At 47.1% G+C, this 18,776-nt stretch overlaps 2 non-coding genes across 2 annotated transcripts; both read left to right on the plus strand.

Moving 5' to 3' along the window:
- On the plus strand, positions 1-183 carry LOC111589621 (small nucleolar RNA Z112). Its single transcript, XR_004850978.1, has one exon. It is a non-coding gene; the product is annotated as a small nucleolar RNA Z112 (small nucleolar RNA).
- A 219-nt stretch (positions 184-402) lies between these two features.
- Positions 403-483, plus strand: LOC111589644 (small nucleolar RNA U31b). Its single transcript, XR_004850997.1, has one exon. It is a non-coding gene; the product is annotated as a small nucleolar RNA U31b (small nucleolar RNA).
- Positions 484-18,776: the final 18,293 nt, after the last annotated feature.

Below are 18,776 nucleotides of genomic sequence, written 5' to 3' on the forward strand. Positions count from 1 at the left end.
GTCCTATGAAGACTGCAAGACCTACCGATAGGAATTGCCATTTGACACTATAACCATCAGTTGGCTCTCTCAGTTACATGTGTCCATCCAACCACAACCTTTGCGGTTTGGTCCGTGATGAAGCTCACGCATGTTGTTGTTTGATTCATCTGTGGTGTAATTTAAAGTGGGTCTCTAAGGGATTCAACAAAACTATCTATATGATTATGTTTTGTATGATTTTTATTATGTAGTGTGAGCAATTAGCTACGGTGCTTTAGTCGGGCCTTAGCAGTTTTTCCAGTCTTCACATGTTGATTGGAATCTAGTGACACTGGCTCCGTGTTTTCTTAGTTTTTTTTGGATCGTTTGTCGAAACAATGTTTTCAAATTTTTTATTCTTTGTTGTTGGCTACTTTGTTGGAGGATGACGATATGGTTTTGTCGCCCCTATCTTAGATCTAATCTTTCGTATCTATGTTGACATGTTATCAAATATGACTCCACTGTCCATAAATTTTCAACCCAGGCTTAAGATCTGCTCCAAGTTTTATTCTCATTTACCTATGATTTGTTCTAGGCATATTTTTAGTTCCAATGCAAATGATTATAAAACTGCCACACCCGGTTTTAAGGGCAAAACCGAATGCATAACATATGTGTGCCAGGATTTATTTCCACACATATATTGACACCACAAGTGTAATATATCAAAGGAATAATGCATAAAAGCATAAATAAGGATTATAATAACATATTACACTTTGAATAGACATAATGTCTTAACCTTTATTACTCATCAAAGTACATCAGAATATGTACATTCTTCCATAGGAAGATGACCAAAGGTATCACTAGACTAGCATCCATCAATTCATCATCATAATCTTCATTTGCAAACTTCTGATAAAAAATTAAGCAGGGGGTGAGCTCACTTACGGTGGGGGCTCAGCAAGTGGGGTGAAAATGCAAGGTTAACAAGCTAAGGCTAAAGTTTAATGTGGTTAGCATTTTAGTTGGTCAGCATTTTATTAACAACACTTGAATACTAAGTATAGGTATATACCGAACCCATATTAAGCATAAGCAATATTCATCAGCATAAATAATCACCGGCATAAGTTCAATCCACTTGAGCGAACCACTTAAGCATACCGATTATATAAAACCGATCACAATTTATTTCCATTTTCAAGTCCAATTATCATTTGAGGGTCTAGGATGCTCTTAACTATGAGCACAACTAATATATCAGTTTTATACTATATAGAGGTGGCACATCTTTACCCATGAGTCGCGATTCCCTTCTAGCCTGGGTTGATTAGACTTGTATTCACTTCCGAGGTGAATGGCTAGGGTCTCACTACGAGGCTTTTCTCTAGAGTCTTCATTATGCAAATGTTGAAAATGGCCAAACTGCATAAAGCACATCTGATGTAACCTAATTATATACCCCAGTCTGCAGGAAAAGCATGGGAACTATGCCCGTATCCAATCCACCTGACCTGGAAATATAAGTGCATGACGGATGCCCCCGTTCCTGTTGACCAAGACCAACACACAACATAAGACTTTGCTAGTTATTTAGCCAAGGGCGTCCCATGCCACCCTCATGGTCACATTATTTTCCTAGGTGGTCACTCCATGTTCCGTTTAGTACAATATGATCTTGTTTAATCATCGGATTAACAACAATAATATAAATTTCATCTTCGGAACAATAATATCTTAAAAGAGTGACGGTGTAATGACAAAGTTGAGCAATAGCACAATTACTAAGCATAGTATTAAACCCAGGTTAAACAAGGAATAAGGTTGATATTTAGTAATCCTATTTAAGCAAACCCATGAAATTATGCACATATCCAAAAGTAAACTTTATTAAATGTATTATATGGAATCAGACAACAAATGCAGGGGAAGAAATCCACTTGCCTTGCTTATAGAAAACTTGAGATTCTAACACGGAATAGATCTTGATTCTCAACTACTGGATCAATCTCTAAACATCACACAACAAACAAGAAGAAACAAACACCACTCAATAACATACAACAATCATCATAAATCAAGCTAAACGGAAAACATAACAAAAGACCATTTGCTTTTTAAAAACATCACAAATGAGGGTTATAATGAAAGATATTCTTTTTGAAATGGTCTGACCTATACTTTATAAAATAAGACATAATATTAAAAATATCTTAATTATAAATATACAAATATTAGGTTTACCAATTGAGTCTTTTATAAAAGTCATATGTTGTATGTCTAAGATTAAGGGTTCATAAAGTTATAAACGCTTTATAAAACATTAATTTTATGATAAGCTAATAAATAGCTTAAACAAATTTTATGTGAAAATATCATAATCATATTGTTAAACACCTATTTATGAAGAGCTATGATATATGCGTTAAGTGAACTTTCATGCAAAAGATAATGAACAAGTAACTATGTTTTAATTTCATTATAAAACACATGGAATATATTTTTATTAAGAATCTATATTCAAAACAATATATAATAATCATTATTTAGTTACATAAGTGTTGGGGGCCTTCGTGTTTCGAAGGTCCTCAAAAGCATAGTTAACCACTATTTACCGATACATATCTAAGTGTTGTAGGTGCTTCGGCAGTAGACACCTTCGGAATAAATCAAGAAAAGGATGAAGGCATTAGCTTTGTCATACCAATATGGGAAGATGAAGACAAAAGTCAAACAAGGCTGAAAGATGGTGTTCACAAGATTCTGTTGTCAAGATGATAAAGATAGAAGACAATACTACCCATGTGTCATTTGTAAATCATATGTACAAGCTTTGTGGACATACTTGTAATTTCATGCGAACTAGTACCTCTCCTTTATGAATAGATGAATAGTATTGTGCATAGGTTCACCTTTTTTCGGTGGAAGAGAATACTCTCATTTGTTCAGCTCCCGAAGTTACCTTTGAGCTCTCATTCGTGTAAAGCTGAAGGTATGCTTGTAATTATTTATCATATTGCCTGGAGTAAAATTTGAGATGAATGTGCAGATAAGTTAGAGGACTTGTTCTTTATTATTTGCACTTTCTGTTCTTGTTAGATATATGCACATTCTGCACTTGTCACCTTCTTCCTTCATATGACCTTTGGAAAGGGTCAGATGAAGGAAGAAGCGGGCAACATACTGATTCATGTTCTTGTTTTTGATATCCCGAAGGATTCAAAAACGAGTGTCCAACACTACCTTCATCCTTGGATCATTATCCCGAAGAGATAACTCCCCAAGCACGAAGGTCCCTACTGTCTAACATTGTGTTGCCTTGCTTTTGATTCTATATAGCAATAAAAAACAAGTGGCTAACATTGGCACCCTCCTCCGGTGAACTCATTTATGACCACGAGCTGTTTTCGTCATGCAACCATAAAAGACAATGGTACCCGATCCCGTCCTCACTCCCCTGTATCCTAACCAAGATGGAACTCTCCTGAGAGAGGCACAAAGCCAGAAAAGGAAGGTCACCAGTCCAACACCACAAGATGATGCATTAGACCATGAGATCAGTAATCTCGAAGCTATCCATCAGCAAGTTAAAAAGCAAAAAAAGATGCTTTAGCTTTCTGAACTCAAAAAGAAGATTGATGATGTGACTGAAGAGATGCAAAATATTTCACACGATACTGAAAGTCAAGACTATCACCACAGTCTGAAAGACCTTCGGCATGAAGGCCGAAATCATGAAGACATGTGGTACGGAGCCTTTAACCATGACAATTTTCCTTATGATGATGCTTCTCCTTTAGCTATAGAGTTGCAGGCAATACCATGGCCATCTTCATACAAACCACATCAATTGCCTATGTATGATGGCCACTCTGATCCAAAGCAATTCCTGGTGAGTTATGAAGCAACAATATCATCACACAGAGGCAACACAACCATCATGGCAGTAAAGTGTGTTACTCAAACATGGTATTCTTCTCTTCGGCAGGAACAATAACCTCTTGGCAGAAATTAAAGGACATGTTGATTACAAGCTTTCAAGGATTCCAGACGAAGCCAGTCACTGCCTATGCCCTTTTCCAATGTACACAAGATTATGATGAGTACTTGCAAGCTTATTTTCGAAGATTCCTCTAGCTTCAGGATCAAGCACCAACAGTATCAAATGAAATAGTTATCGACGCCATGATCAAGGGGCTTCGCCCGGGACCGGTAGCTCAATACTTTGCTAGAAAACCCCCTCAAACCTTAGAAAAGCTTCTTCAGAAGATGGATGAGTATATCAGAGAAGACAATGATTTTCGTTAGAGGTAGGAGGAAGCCTTGAGATATTCCGAGATGATCAGGGGCTTCAGCGGACGGTTCAATCCAAGACTTATTAGGACCATACATAATCCAAATCAGAACGAAGACAAAAATAATCACACTCAGGGACAACAATGTCAACCTCATTCTACAGGAACCCAACAAAATACCTTCATACCATTGGCCCAAGGGGTGGAAGAGGAGGAAGGAGTTTTGGAGGAAGATTCAACTCTCAACCAAGGAAAATGTTCTACCTTTTCTGTGGAGAGGACAAGGGCCTACAACATGATCCTGTCAAGTCACAATCCAGAAGCAGAAGGAAATCGCCGAAGCTAAAGCACGACATAGTCAATCAAAGCAGGTCTTTTACACCGCTTCGTATTATTCCCCATACATTCCACAATAGGTTCGCAACCAACAGCCAAGTTCACAACCCTCGGGCCCAATTGCTTTGGCAAGTCACTCTTCGGCTCGATGGATTCTGCCTCAGCCGTTTACACCAGCACCTTCATCATATGAGCAACAACATCCAGGACAACTTTAGATCCAGCAGCAATTCTCTACGCAAAACGCACTGTAGCGAGACACAAGGGAACAATCTGAGGCCAGAACAGTGAACAGTAATGTACCAGAATCAAAGCACATATACTGAAATGTGACGGGCTGGATCAAACATCTAAAGTTGTTCGAAAAATCTATTGTAATTTCAGTTTTTTCCTTTACATTTCTGTACCAAGAAACATCAAGAAGGTATATCCTTCGGCACTCTACAAATAAATCTGAGGTTACTCCATTGAGTGTAACAAAAGTAAAGGTGAAAAAGCTCTGAAGTCATTTCTAAGGGGATGCAGAGCTCAATGAAACACCTAGTAAAGGTGAAAAAGCTCCGAAGTCGTTCGTAAGGGGACGCGGAGCTCAATAAAACACCTAGTAAAGGTGTAAAAGCTCCAAAGTCATTCCTAAGGGGATGCAAAACTCAAATGAAACACCTAGTAAAGGTGACAAGGACTCAAAAGTCGTTCCTAAGGGAATGTAGAGTCATGATACAAAAGCTTACAAAGATACACTTGTTTTCTTCCCCTTTTTATTATTGTCATCTTGTGCACCAAATATCATGCATCATACCATAACTTTATCATCATATCATGCATGTCTTTATTCATAAATATAAAGTGAAAAAGAAGGGGAATTGCTCCCCAGGTACAGGTGAAAAAGGACTCCGAAGCACTTCACTACGGAATGCAAAGTCAAGTTTAAAAGATGAAGCCGCATTTAAATTTGATGACAGCCTTTTTGCTTTGTATATGATTTTTTATACCGTTGTAAAGATTATATAATGCAGACAAAATGGCTAAGAAGCGGAAATCATTCTTCTTCTTCATCCAAATATTTTTAAGGCATTATTGACTAAATAAAACCTTCAGCTGAAAGAGCATTTCTCTACGAAGCGTGAAAAGAATGGCAGGTGTTTTTTCGTCTCCAATTCAAAACAGTACGTATACTTATTTCATGCTACATAAAGAATTATTGTAGAATACACACTTCACACAATTGTTCGTACATACAACAAACATATACTTAAAATGTTTTAACAGAAACTTTTTATTCTTCGTTCAAAACTTCATCGACAGCTTCGTTCAAAATTTTATCAACAACTTCGTCTATTGCCTTATGTACCACCTTGAAATCATCAAGGATATCTTTCAATTCCAGATCATTTTCAGGATCGTACGGTTCCGGTGGTGGGGAAAGGGCCGATGTATAAAAAATTATTCAAGTTATATATCATAATTATCATGAAGTTAGAGCTCTTAGGGCAAAACAAGTATACCTATAAGTCTCTCTAACCGCAAAGCTTCTTCCGTCTTTTTAGTCGCTTCGACAGCTCGGTGAGCCTATAAAACCAAAAACAATTTGTTAAAAAATACTACATAAAAATCAAAGGATAAGATTTAGCATTCAAAAAGAATCTCTCCCTCACTATATTTGGTAGCTTCATCCGTCATTTACCTCCCGCCAGCATGCCAGATGTCGAAATAAAATTTCCCCCTAGTGAAACAGCTTCTACTGAAGGGTCTTTAACATCAACAGCCCAAACCATAAATTCCGGTTGAATCACAGCTTTCGCGTGATCACGACCAACTTTTTCAAGCAGAAGCACCGCTCCTCGTGCACCCATGCAGGCACAGGAATCTCTCCGACTGGTGAGAACTTCGTCAAAGACCTCAACTTCATCTTCTATCCATTTGATTGCTCCTTCGGCATCATCACAAATAAACTTTTCATCGCTGGAAAAAGCACCGATGCTAGCGAACATGCTCTTTAATTTCCCACAACACTATGCAGCAACAGAAAAGCATTGCTCCTTCGTTTCCCGAAGCTCGTCAACATTTTTCTTGACTCTGTCGCGTTCAACTTCAGCTATTTCACGCTTCGCTTTTTCAACTTCAAAATTTTCATTCACTTCATCGATTTTTTCTTTCAACTTCATCGTCTCATATTTATGTGACTCAGCTTGTGTCCTCAATAGAGACTCAAGGTCGGCAATGCGTTTTTGCACTAGCCTTATTCTCATCTTCCTGTTTTGAAACTTTTGAATTTTCCTCTTCAGAAAATTTTTCAAGTTCAACACGGTTTTCCTTTAACTTACTAACCAGATAAATTAAAATAGTATCCTTCTCTTCAGCTTGTCGCTGAAGGTCGATGACCTCTGATCATAAATTCCCGAAGGCTATCTGAATACTTTGGTCCTCGGCGTTATTCTGAGCCTTCAAAGCTTTACTCAAAATAAGTCCTAATAATGACAAAAATAAAGAGAAAATAAATAACACAAGAAACACCCGAGTTATCATGACAAATATGGGGGGAGAGAAATGTATGCTAACATTCAAATTATTGTATGCTAGACAGTCCACAAGATGGTCTTTAGGCATAGCAGATATTCCAAGGTCAAGCTTTAGATAGCCCATTTTATCCATCGTCTCGCGACATACTTCAATCTCTCTGCTATCCGGTAGGCAGTATAGATAGTCATCCTCATCATTACATCCGTATACAAGAGAGCATGGAGGATACTTTAAATCCTCAGCATAATGCTGAACTTCAGCAATTTGCTTATTAGTCAATTTTCCACCTGAAGCTTGGCGAATAATGTATTCGTGGATTGTGAGTGGCACTTCTTCGGGTGCTAACGAGCCCTTCTCCTCCGACGAACCTTCAATTTAGAAGATTCAACTTTATCTTGTTCTTTTCCCTGGCAGCATCTGTTATTAAATAAGCCTCCGTAGAGCTAGTTTTGTCTATATAAAGAGAAGCCTCTGCATTGGTAGCCACTTTCATTTTAGTAATCACATTTTCGGTAACAGTTGCACCGAGAGGATTCTTTGTAATCTTCGATGCTGTGGGCGAGGCCATCTTTGTAGGTTTCAAAACAGCCTTCAGAACATTGGTCATTCTTTTACCCTTTCGAGAGGTCCCTGGTGCAGCAGTTTTTAGCTTCGGCTGCTCCTGCGCACAATCAACACCTTCGGCTCCATGCTGGCCAGGGGTACTTCATCCCGAATTGGAATTTCAGTTACTCCCTCCTCTTCAACTTTTTCATTTCTTATATTCAAAATTCAAAAAAAATATCTTAACAAAAATTAAGCCAGACTTAGTAAAAATCAAGGTATGTTACCTTCAGGGACAAAGCCTTCGCCTCGTCCACCGCAATGGCCGAGAGTGCAGGTATTACTGTCGCCCTTCCAATATAGTACGATTTTGGTCGGCCTGCCAAAATCTTCACTATTTTCTCCTTCTGTCGGGGACCATAATTAGGGGTACCCTCAAGACTCCTAATCTTAGCTGGTAACCCCCATCAACACAAAGTTGCAAAGGCCTGATGGGTGCGATTAAGTCAAGGATCGGTCCACTCAAGGGACACGATCTCGCCTCGCCCGAGCCCAGCCTCGGGCAAGGGCAGCCGACCCCGGAGGATTTACGTCTCGCCCGAGGACCCCCTCCAGCAACGGACACACCTTCGGCTCGCCCGAGGCCCAGTCTTCACCAAGAAGCAACCTTGGCCAAGTCGCCACGCCGACCGACCGTATCGCAGGAGCATTTAATGCAAAGGTGGCCTGACACCTTATCCTGACGCGCGCCCTTCAGTCAACAGAGCCGAAGTGACCGTAGTCACTTCGTCGCTCCACTGACCGGCCTGACAAGAGGACAGCGCCGCCTGCGCCGCTCCGCCTGCTATGTCGCTCGACAGAGTGAGGCTGACAGCAGCCAAGTCCGGCCTCAGGCGCCATAGGAAACTCTGCTTCGCCCGACCCCAGGGCTTGGACTCGGGCTCAGCCCCGGAAGACGACGAACTCCGCTTCGCCCGACCCCAGGGCTCGGACTCAGGCTCAGCCTCGGAAGACGATGAACACCGCTTCGCCCGACCCCAGGGCTCGGACTCAGGCTCAGCCCCGGAAGACGACGAACTCCGCTTCGCTCGACCCCAGGGCTCGGACTCGGGCTCAGCCCTGGAAGACGACGAACTCCGCTTCGCCCGACCCCAGGGCTCGGACTCGGGCTCAGCCCCGGAAGACGACGAACTCCGTGTTGCCCGACCCCAGGGCTCGGACTTGGGCTCGGCCCCGGAAGACGACGAACCCCGCTTCGCCTGACCCCAGGGCTCAGACTCAGCCCTGGCCTCAGCGGACGGTCTCCACCTCGCCCGACCCAGGGGCTCGGACTCGACCTCGGCCTTGGAAGACAGACTCGACCTCGGAGGAGCCTCCACCTCGCCCAACCCAGGGCTCGGACCGACCACGTCACAGGAGGCGCCATCATTACCCTACCCCAAGATAACTCAGGCTACGAGGGACAAGACCGGCGTCCCATCTAGCTCGCCCCGGTAAACAAGTAATGATGGCGCCCCGCATGCTCTATGACGACGGTGGCTCTCAGCCCCCTTACGGAAGCAAGGGGACGTCAGCAAGGACTCAACAGCCCCGACAGTTGTCCTTCCGCCAGGCTCCAGCGCTCCTCCGACGGCCACGACACCACACGAACCGGGTGCCAAAACCTCTCCGACTGCCACGATGGCATGTACTTAGGGCACTAGTTCTCCTCCGCTAGACACGTTAGCACACTACTACACCCCCCATTGTACACCTGGGTCCTTTCCTTACGCCTATAAAAGGAAGGTCCAGGGCCCTCTTACAGAGGGTTGGCCGCGCGGGGAAGGACGGGACGACGCTCGCGTAAGGCCACTCGCTCCCTCCCGCGTGGACGCTTGTAACCCCCTACTGCAAGCGCACCCGACCTGGGCGCGGGACAAACACGAAGGCCGCGGGTTTCCCCTTTTACGCCTATCTCCCTCCGGCTTCTTCCCCCTTCGCGCTCCATCTCGTGCCGACCCATCTGGGCTGGGGCACGCGGTGATAATTTACTCGTCGGTCCAGGGACCCCCCGGGTTCGAAACGTCGACAGTTGGCGCGCTAGGTAGGGGCCTGCTGCGTGTTGACGAACAGCTTCCCGTCAAGCTCCAGATGCGCAGTCTCCAACAACCTTTCCAGCCCGGGACGGTGCTCCGTTTCGGGAGTCTTGAGTTCATGTCCCTCGACGGCAGCTACGACATGATACTCCTTCCCCCGCCGCACGACAGCGACAACGGCGACCGACAACCTGCCCGCCGGCGGCGGAATCGACGACATCTTCCCCACGTGGTGGAAGAACAACATTCGGGCTTATCCCGTCCCCTCCCCCACCGACGAAGGAGGAGGCAGGGCAACCAAGGCCAAGCAGGAGGCGGCACCTCGTCGGCTGTCGAGCGAGTCGACGACGCCGGCGCCCCAACAGGGGGCACGTCGGGCATCGACCTCGCGTCTGAGACGAAGACGAGCGCCGTCTCCCTGCAACATGCCAACCCCAAGCAAACGGACGACGCCAGCACGCTTGCAAAGGACTTGCTGGGCGTCACCCTCGTACCTGAGACGACGGTGCAGTCTGCCCCTGACGTGACTTCGTCACCGCCCGTCGACCAAGAGGTACCGACTGATTCCCATCTCGTGCCTTTTGGATTCAGCCTCGACCCACCAAGCGACTTCGCTTTGGTGGACGCTCTCATAGAGGCGAGTCCAAACCCTCTAGAGTATCGTATGCGGTCACCCTAGGACCGGCTGACGGCCATCTCGACCTATGGGCCCTCGGGTTCCGAGTAAGATGACAAGCCCCGACTTCTGTTGGAATTTCTCCGGACTTGGTAACCCCAGTGCCATGCAGGACTTCATGACCGCATGCGACTACTGCCTTTCCGACTGTTCCGACGGTAGCCGCAGCCTCGGCGACGAGGACTGCGGCTCAAGTCGTGAATGTTTCCACGTCGATCTAGGGGGTCCCGGCGAAGGCAACCATCTTGGTATACCGGAGAACTGTGATCCCCTAGGCCTGTGCCTCGCGTTGACATCCTTTGGGAGCTAGCTGTGGTCCCTGTCCCGGCGGGGGTCATGACCCACAGCTCGAGCAAATCCGCGAGATGCAGGCCAGGCTCGACGAGGGAGCAGGAACACTTGAGCCGATCCGCCGGGACATCGGGCAGGAATGGGCGGGCCAACCCCCGGCCGGAGAAGTGCGTCACCTACCCCAAGGCATCCAGCACCGCATCGCCAATGATGTCAGGGTAAGGCCGCCACCTATCGGTGTTTTGGGTCCGACCGCACACCCGGGGTTGCCCCTCAAGGTGTTTTTAGGAGTAGGACGGTGTCGACGACTGTAGCAAAATGGTTCGTGCCGATCGCACGAGGGGCAATGGACAAGATTTACAGGTTCGGGCCGCTTAGAAGTGCGTAACACCCTACGTCCTGATGAGTATATGAGCGTGGTTACAAGAAGGCTCTCTGGATTGAAGGCACAGAGAGTTTTCGTAGGTGGCAAAGTGAAACAGGGTCGATCGATCTGAAGGGGTGCCCCTAGGCCTTATATACTCGACCGTGGGGCAGTACATGTGGATAAGATAACAACAAGTAGCTAAAAAATAGTGAACCTCTTGAGATTATCTCTACGTAACCCTCGCCGACTTATCCTCGCATGGTTTCGTTGCATGGAGGCTCCAGCACGGGAAAGTCGGATCTCTGTTGCGGTCATTCGCTTGACGCTGTGGGCCGTCCGTGTTTGCACCAATCCGGCCTTATGTCTTTCTGCTTTGCTGGTTACTTCTCCCCAGGCCCACGAAAGGATGACCTTACGAGTTATTAGGCCCTTGGGCCTTTCGTGAGGTCCTTTACTCTTTAGTGGACCCGGGGGACATCTATCCCCCACAAGCCCCCGATCTTTGGGTTGATTTAGAGGTAATCAACTCAAAGATCCAAGGTCCAAAAAATGACTCCCTGCTATCTTCTCTTGCTCTGATCACTCGTTCGACCAAAGTTTAGCTTTGTGCTTGTGCCTTAGAGGTCGACATTTTGGATTGTAAGATTCTGGACTTCATTGGGTGCACCGGAGGTGCACCCAATGGGTGTAGCCCCGACCTTTGAGTAGATTTTAGAAGATAATCTACTCGAAGGTCTTCTCTAAAGGTTATCTCCATTCGTGCTCCTGCATCTCGGTTGAGGATTGGTCTTTTCAATCTTGCCCCACGCCTTAGAAATCGGCGCTATATCGGTTTAGAATGATACTCCATGGGGTGCACCGGAGGTGCACCCAATGGGTGTAGCCCCCGACCTTCAAATGGATTTTTAAGGATAATCCATTCGAAGGTCTTCCTTTCGTGCCTCTTTGCTGAAAATTATCCTTTTCGTTTGTAGAAATTGGCATGAAGTTGTTCGCATTATGCTTTGGAGGTCAGCATTATGTCATCAAAATTTTGCTGCAGAGGTCAGCATATATTTTGTCTTTAGTAGCCGAGTTTGCAATTCGTCCATATCTTGCTAGGTGATGCAATTTATTTGCTTCTGCGACTTGATTGGACGTTTGATGGACGTTCTCTGTCTAGTCCTCACATCGCTTCTGTCAGCCACATCTTGTACTTTGCTGGCTATATTTGGCTTTCCTCTGATCCTTACTGGTATCTCATTTTTGTCTTGAGGTATTCACTGCGTGCCCTGCACGGATGTGACCGTTTTGAAAAATATACTGATAATTCCTGGGCGTCCCCCCCAATGGGTGTGGGCAAGGGACGGCTTGGTACGCTGAGTGTTTTAGCCGGCTGCTTCTGAGTAGTAATGTGATGTGATGGCGAGTGTAATCATATCCTTTGCACTGTTGACTGGAGTCCCAATGGGTGTAGAGTTGCATGAAACGGCGTCAGCCGCCTGACGTGTCTTCAGACGGGTTGAAGTGCTTATTGAATGCTTTGCGACTGTTCGGTGACTGCGGTTGGAGGTGAGCGGTTGCCTTCTCCCTTTATAAATAACGCCGTTGCCCCTCTGGTTTTTTCACATCTCCTCGCTATTCTTTATTGCTTCCTTCTCTTCTCTCCCGTCTGCTTCCGCCATGGGCAAGAGCAACAAGCGCAAGCGCGAACCGACTCCTCCATCAGAGGATTTCGGTGACTCGGAATACTCGGAGGAGGAGTTCTCCTCCGAGTCCGAGAGGTCTCCGGCTCCCGTCTCTCCCCCGGCGTCGTCCGATGACTCGGACGACTCCCAGGGGATAGCCGCGGAAGTCTGGACGTACATCCGGGCCGTCGAGCGCTCCGGGCTCGAGGGCTCGGATGAGTCGGAGTACTCCTCGGATGAGGAGGACTCGGATGGCGGCGGCGAGGACGAGGACGAGGACGACGACGACGACGGTGGCGACAGCGACGGCAGCGGCGACGGCAGGGGCAGCGGCGACGGCGGCAGGGGCAGCACCAAAGGCGGCAGCGGCGACGGCAGGGGCAGCGGCGACGGCGGCAGGGGCAGCACCAAAGGCGGCAGCAGCAAGGGCAACACCAAGGGCGGCGGCGGCAGCAGGGGCAGGGCCAGTGGCGTCTAGCCACTGGTCTTCTTAGATTATTAGTATAGTATAGTATAGTTAGAATAATGTAGTAGTAATGTAGAGTAGTATAGCGTAGTGTAGTAGTAGTAATGTAATGTAGTAATAGTAGGGGAGTATCAACTCGCGAAGAGTTGATTTGTAAGTTTATTAACTTCCCTTTGAATGAAAGAATGACGTTTGGCTTCTCTTCTGATGACTGTTCTGCTTGCTTGTGATTGTTGAACTGGTTCTTTTGATATTGTAGATGAATAACTTGCGCATCACATTGACGCTTCCAGAAGTAGCTGCCGAGTAATATTGTAGTCGGTATCGGCGCTTTAGAATCAACGCCGAGCGATTGAAGGTTGACATCAGCGTTTTAGAAGTAACACCGAGCAATCGAACACGAGATCGGCGTTTTAGAGGCCACGTCGAGTGACTGAGGGTCGGCGTCGGCATTTTAAAAGTAATGCCGAGCGATAGAATACAAGTTCAGCGTTTTAGAGGCAACGCCGAGTGATTGGAGGTCGGCGTCGGCGTTTTTAGAAGTAATGCCGAGCGATAGAATACGAGGTCAGCGTTTTAGAAGCAACGCTGAGTGATTTGAAGGTCGGCGTCGGCATTTTAGAAGTAATGCCGAGCGATAGAGTATAGGGTCAGCGTTTTAGAGGCAACACTGAGTGATTGAAGGTTGGCGTCGGCATTTTAGAAGTAATGCCGAGCGATAGAACACGGGGTTAGCGCCTTAGAGGCAGCGCCGAGTGATTTGAAGGTCGGCGTCAGCATTTTAGAAGTAATGCCGAGCGATAGAATACAAGTTCAGCGTTTTAGAGGCAACACTGAGTGATTGAAGGTTGGCGTCGGCATTTTAGAAGTAATGCCGAGCGATAGAACCCGGGGTTAGCGCCTTAGAGGCAGCGCCGAGTACTAGCCAGCCGCGCGGGTTATTTTGAGGATAATATCTGAGTGGTGAGGTGGCATGCCGACTTTTCCGGAAATAACTGCTAGGTGATGACTGGGCACTTTTTGGAGCGGTATCTGGCTCAAGAATATCCCATAAGAGTTGCGCTTTTAGCCGCCTTTGCTTTCCGTGCCCTAGTTCTTGCATTTCCGCATCCAAATCTTCTCTGCCACTCGCCTCCTACTCTGTTTGCCAGTGAGAAGCAAGATGGCGCCCAAGAGGAAATCTGCGAACTCGTCTGCTGCAGTGATCCCCGCAATCGACCCCAACAGTCAGTTACCCTTCGCAGGTAACCACATGTCCGTTATTTCCGAAACTGAGCTTCTCCGTCTTGTCTCCATCGGGGTTCTTCCTCCGCGGGAACTCTGTTCTTGGCGGATCTGCCACGGGACTACTGTCCCAACCGAAGATACCCACGAGTAAGTAGTCTATGCTCCTTTTCTTCTCCGCGGCCTCGGCCTTCCAATCTCTCCTTTTTTCCGTGGCCTTCTTGACTTTTATCATATCAACTTGACCCACTTGAACCCTAATTCCATTCTCCAAATCTCCATTTTCGTTCACCTATGCGAAGCCTACCTCGGTGTGCTGCCGCATTTTGGTTTATGGAAGTATCTGTATCATTGTCGCCCTGGAATGGCTGGGGGGCAACATCAGCTGGTCGGAGGTGCTAGTTTGGAGATGCGCCGTGGGCGGAAGACCGAGTATCTCGAGATACCTCTCAAAGATAGCATTAAAGGTTGGCGTCTCGAGTGGTTTATAGTTGACAATTATGGAAATTCTCTCCCCTCCCGGTCAGGAAGACAGCCAGACGTTCGTACTCCGAGCTGGACTGAACCCCCCACGGATCAAGAAGTGGCCGAGGCAGGCGTGTTGCTTACTGAAGTCGGATTACTGAAAGAGAGAGGTCTGACTGCCGAAGCTGTGGTCACAGATTTTGTTTTCAAGAACATTCAGCCGCTGAAAGACAGGGCCTATCCGGCATATCTGTATCGAGGGCTGGCCGATTCAACCCGCGTTACCAATAGGAGAATTCCTTCTGTTGACTTGGTAAGCCGACTTGAGATGATCCTCAGGGGTAAAGTTTCGAATGTTGGTGCTCCAGTGGCATACTCGGCTTGGAACCTACCTCCTCCCAAAGCTTTCACCCTTTTTGTGTCAAATCCGCCTGTGACCGACAGCAATTTGGGCCTTAGAGTGCGACCCTCTGCTGAGGAAGTCAGTACTTTGGTTGCCTCGCTCGGGGCAATTCCTGATGACGAACGGCAGGTTTATTTTGAAGTGCCTCTAAACCCCAGTGATGCAGACATAAATGACATGCTTGATCTGCTAGCTGAAGATTCATCTGATGCTGCTCCTGATGGTACGTTGGCAGTGGTGCCCCTTCCAGAGGTTGATACAACCTTGGATGTCCCGAAACCTGTCAGTATTCGCCCGAGGCGCCCTAGTCGAACTAGTCATCCTGAGCCTTCTGCTGATGAGCAGAAGAAAAAGAGAAGACGCCTCCGGCGAGTATCCAGCTTTGACGAGGACGCCAGTACCTTAGCTCCTGCTGCTGAAGACATGACTGCAACTGGCCTTGCTGACATTGATCCCAATGGGTGTGCTCCGCCTGCTGCTGACCCCAATGAGGATGCTGTTTGCGCTGTTACTATGGAAGATGAGGAGGAAGAAAACGAAACTCCATTAACTCGGAAAAACAGTCGGCAGTTCGTCGCTAGCGGTGGAAGTAGTGGAGTTCCTTCTCCTGCTTTGTCTGCCCTTATTGGTCTGCAAGAACTGTCCATGGCCAATTTTGATCAAACTCTAGAGGATATGGTTCCGGAGAACTTGTTGTCAGAACCTGTGGATGTTGATGCGACAGAGACTTGTGCGGCCGTGCCAGATGCTGGGTTGAGGTCATCCCGTGCCTCATCAACCTTAGAGCATGATTTCGAGGGTCGGGATGCTGACCTGGATTGTCCTGATCCCATGGAAGTAGCTGAAATCCCGTCAACCTTAGAAGTGGTTACAGCAGAGAGCTTGGACCCCTTGAATAGTGCTGACACTCGCCCAGCCCCCGAGGATGTCGCCGGGGAAGGCTTAGCTCGGGTGAAGAGTGCAAGCCACGAGCCATTGGCAATTTTGCCATTATCATTTGTGGGCTTCGCCGGTATGCCATCGGACCCACAAATCATAGACACAGACGGTCCCACCAGTCATAGACACGGGATGGCATAATAACAGGCAGCCAAATTTGAGAGTGGCAAAATAGCAAATTTCTCGCAAGCCACTGCCCAGCCCCCGAGGGTGTTGCCGGGGATGATCCGGCTCAAGTGGGCAGTGCCAACTTTGACCCAGCCCCCGAGGGTGTTCAAGCGAGGTCTCCTTCCTGCACTTCCATGGATGTTCATGCGGGTTCACCTCCACACTCTGGCGGTATGGTGGTGGCCCAAACTCCGGATCAGGGGGTCGCTTTAGAGGGCAGCATCCCCACTGATCTGGCGTTAGGCTCTGTTAAATATACTGAGCTCGTTCCTGCTGGTCTGCTGCAAGGTGCTTCGGGTGGTGGTCTGGCACCTGGTTACCAGCTGATTTCTCCTGACTTGGGGATCCCTTCGCTTTTTTCCAACCTCCAGGTGCTGTGCTGTGCTTTAGTTTGATATTTATGTTGCATGAATTGTTGTCATTATGTTCATCCGCTCTTCTTATCAGGCTTTGGTGGATGGAATGGCCAGCCAGCTAAAGTCGCAGGGTGCTTCCATCCCAGAAGTGGCTTCATCTCTTGAGCGTTGGAATCCGGCGTTGCTTCGTCGTCGTATATCCGAGTTGGAGGCAACTAATGCTGGTTAGTGCCCTTTCTTCTTCTTCCTTGCCTTTGTTCGTGGATTGTTTTACCTTCTGACCTCATTTTGTTTTGATTACCTCTTGATAGGAATGACTCGGCAGATTGCAGTTCTTGAGGAAAAACATTCCCAAGATCAAGCCGAAATGGCTCGACGGTGCACTGACTTCGAGGAGAGGTATTCTCAGAGCCAGACTGAACTGAGTCAGGTCTCCGCGGCTTTGGATGACGCCAACGCTCTGAGTTCATCTCTTCATGCTCAACTTGACTCTGAAAAGGTAACTTTCAAAACCGTGCTTCGCCTTATCATGCTCTTTTTACTTGCTTGGATTCTGAAGGAGTTGATTTTTGTCTGCAGGAAGAAAAACGTATCCTCGCTGCTTCTCGCGACAATCTGGATAGATTGTACCGAGATTCTAGCAATTCGCTGACCATCTTGGAGAGGAGCCACCGTTTTACAATGGAAGAACTGGACAATCAGCGTTGCAAGCTGCAAGAATCTTCGGACGAAGTGACCCGCCTTACACAGTTGCTATCAGCAAAGGATGCCACCATCAAGGGACTCCGAGCTTCTAAGAAATCCATTGCTCAGGAGTTAGAAGCTGCTCAGCTGGCTACTAGAGTTGCCGAAGAAACTGCTGTCACTTTCAAAGCTCAGCGTGATAAAGCCCTGGACAAGGCTATTCGGGCGGGACGAATCTTGATGAGAAGACCCGGCGTGGTTGTCCCTGAAGACATAAGAGCCGATGTGAATGCTGCCCCCGATTCTTCGAATCGTCCTTCTTCGTCAGTCGTTCCTGAGAAAGACATTGGAAAATAGAGAAACATTTCGCATGCTATGAGCGCGCGGTTAGCATGATCAAGTACTCGTTAGGGGTTATCAAATTATCATTCGAATGATATGATCACTCTCTTATTGTATCAGAATTTATTAATTCGCAAGTTTGTGGTAATGCTGCATGATGATTATGAAGTTTGTTCTCGGGATATGGAAGTCATCCCCTGAATTGCACAAGCGCGAGTATGTTGCACCGGCTTAAGCCATCGCTGACTTTTAGCCGATAGCTCCGTTGGTAGGGCATAGTGGTCGCCCTGGGTTAGGTAAGCGTGAGCATGTTGCACCGGCTTAAGTCGCTGCCGACTTAAGTCGATTGCTCCGTGAGCAGGGCATAGTGGTCACCCTGAGTTAAGTAAGCGTGAGCATGTTGCACCGCCTTAAGTCGTTGCCGACTTAAGTCGATTGCTCCGTTAGCAGGGCATAGTGGTCACCCCGAGTTAAGTAAGCGTGAGCATGTTGCACCGCCTTAAGTCGTTGCCGACTTAAGTCGATTGCTCCGTTAGCAGGGCATAGTGGTCACCCCGAGTTAATTAAGCGTGAGCATGTTGCACCGCCTTAGGTCATTGCCGACTTAAGTCGATTGCTCCGTTAGCAGGGCATAGTGGTCACCCTGAGTTAAGTAAGTGTGCAAGTCAATCGTAAACGAACTGAGTATCTTTGAAATCTCTCTTTATTGATGACATATTTCCACTTTACAGAATACATGGTTGCCCCAGCAGTTTTGAAATACAGCTAGGGATAAAACTTTCTGAGGTGCTCTATATTGCAGGAGTTCCCAACTTCTGTGCCGTCCATCTGAGTGAGGCGATACGATCCGGGCCGGGTGACTTCTGCTACCATGAAGGGTCCTTCCCATAAGGGTGATAGTTTGTGTCGTCCCTCCCCCGTTAGAATTCGGCGGAGGACGAGGTCTCCTACTGAAAAGAACCGTTGCCGCACAGCCTTATCGTGATAGC

Source organism: Zea mays, chromosome 6, assembly GCF_902167145.1.
Source record: "Zea mays cultivar B73 chromosome 6, Zm-B73-REFERENCE-NAM-5.0, whole genome shotgun sequence".
Classification (NCBI taxonomy): domain Eukaryota; kingdom Viridiplantae; phylum Streptophyta; class Magnoliopsida; order Poales; family Poaceae; genus Zea; species Zea mays.